At 43.3% G+C, this 2,218-nt stretch overlaps 1 pseudogene; it reads left to right on the forward strand.

The window, feature by feature from the left end:
* The first annotated feature begins 881 nt into the window (after window positions 1-881).
* On the forward strand, window positions 882-1,397 carry LOC109378316 (60S ribosomal protein L36 pseudogene; annotated as a pseudogene).
* The last annotated feature ends 821 nt before the right edge of the window (window positions 1,398-2,218 follow it).

Raw genomic sequence — 2,218 nt, forward strand, 5'->3', positions numbered from 1 at the left:
ATATATATATATATATATACACACACACATATTATATATGTGTGTGTGTGTGTGTATACACACACACATACATATATATATACACACACACACATACCAGGGGTGCCAAAAGAAAGTATACAAATGACTTTTATTCATATGTTGTTATTGATATATATTGAGTATTACAATTTTAATGCAGTATTTTTTTTCGTTTCTTAAAATGTGTACACATTTTTGGCACCCCCAGTATATCAGGAAACAGAAGGGAACATTATAAAAAAATCTATATTAATATTCTCAAAATTTTAGGGGTTGACCGGTTAGCTCAGTTGGTTGGAGAGTCATGCTGATAACCCAAGGTTGCTAATTCGAACCCACATGGTCCACTGTGAGCTGCGCCCTCCTTAAAAGGGTCAACTATGCCACTGTAGCATGAAAGCAACATGTAACCAATGACCATGACTGTTCCCCAATAACAAAAACAAAACAAAACAAAAATTCTCAGAATTTTAAAGACAACGAGGTTTTTTAATGAGAACAGGGTGCTAATAAAGGAAGTAACTAGGGAATAATAGAAAGTCCCTAAAAAATAAAATATTACTAAATTAAAAACTTAATAGATGCCAAATGCTCAGCGCAGTCCTCCAGCCTCACAAGACTGGGCTGGAACCTGGAACACCTGGGTCATTCCCTTCCCCACTCTACACGCCCTGCCTCCACCTCCAGCCTCTTCCCTCCCCTTCCCACCCAAGTAACAAAGAAAATCTACCCCTCCCCCAAAAAACACCAACCCTCTTTCACTCCCCTCCCAAAGCTTCCACCTTGCCCCAGAGCCAACCTACTGTTACATACTGCTGCATTCAGGAAATTCCCTGATGTGCTCAGAGTTCATCTCCAAATCAGCCTATTCCTACCCTCAGTGTGCCCTCTGGTTTCTCCTTGCAAGATGTAGAGAGGAGGTAGCCTCTTAGCTTGCCTTCATGGCTATGGGTAGAAAGAAAGTGTTTCTCACTTTAAAAAATGGAAAGATTCCTGCCATCCCCCACGGCCACCATTGAGGAGCAGCAGCCATGGCTCTGCGCTACCCCATGGCCATGGGCCTCAACAAGGGCCACAAGGTGACCAAGAACGTCAGCAATCCGAGGCACAGCCACTGCCCCGGGCTCCTCACCGAACACACTGAATTCGTGCTGGATATGATCCGGGAGGTGTGCGGCTTTGCCCCCTATGAGGGGATGCGTGCCATGGCGCTCATTAGGTCTGTAAGGACAAGCGGGCCCTGAAATTCACAAGAAATGGCTGGAGACCCACATCTGTGTCCAGAGGAAGACAGTGGAGTTGAGCAAAGTCCTCGCAGCCATGAGGAAGGCAGCCGACAAGAACCACTGAGCACCATCCCCCCTGTGTATTAAAGCCTTATCTGAAAAGAAAAAAAAGAGGAAAGATTCCTTAAGGACACGCGAGATCTGCTTGTTATTTTGTTGTTTTTCCTCTTCCCCTTTAAAACCTCAGCCTATCTCACTGTCCACTCTATTTGATCTTATGACAAATGACGCCTGTAAACCCTCCAGTTCTCCTTGCCTGGAGGAAAAAGACTCAAACCAGATTTCTTCTGTGCCCAGAGTGTTTACAAAGATAAAAGTTACAAAGTACAGATTTGCATGCCTTACCTCCAGCACATGGCTAGCTTGAGACTATTTAAGGTTTGCAAATTGATTTGAACATTTGCTATTATAGAGAAAAGCTTAGCTACAGAGGAGTACTCAATTACCTTTCACATTTGCCATGATTGTACGTAACTACTTAGTGAGAAATATGTCCCTTTGATTAGTTTCCAGAAAATTATCTTGCCCGCTTTCTCGTCCTTTTCATTCTGATTCTGTACTGTGAGGACCCCTCCTCTCTCTGACTTCGTCTGAGATATAGAAATTATCGCTCTCCTCTACATATGAGGAAACACAGGGCCAGAACCTATGGGTGTTTACAACTGTAAATTGCCTGACAATCCTTCGTACTTTCCTCTATTGGAGAGGCACTTTGCTGTAGTGGTTTCTGAACCTCGCATTGCCTGGGTACACACACCCGTTTAGCCACCTAGTAAACTGGGTGACTTTCGCCATGTTATTTAACCTCTCTGAGCCTCAGTGTCCTCACACATAAAATAGGGATAATAAAACTGTTAACACCATTTGGTTGCCGAGGAGATTAAAAGAGCTACTATTTTTAAACTGCTTAC

The sequence above is a fragment of the Hipposideros armiger genome, unplaced genomic scaffold, assembly GCF_001890085.2.
Source record: "Hipposideros armiger isolate ML-2016 unplaced genomic scaffold, ASM189008v1 scaffold_1864, whole genome shotgun sequence".
Classification (NCBI taxonomy): domain Eukaryota; kingdom Metazoa; phylum Chordata; class Mammalia; order Chiroptera; family Hipposideridae; genus Hipposideros; species Hipposideros armiger.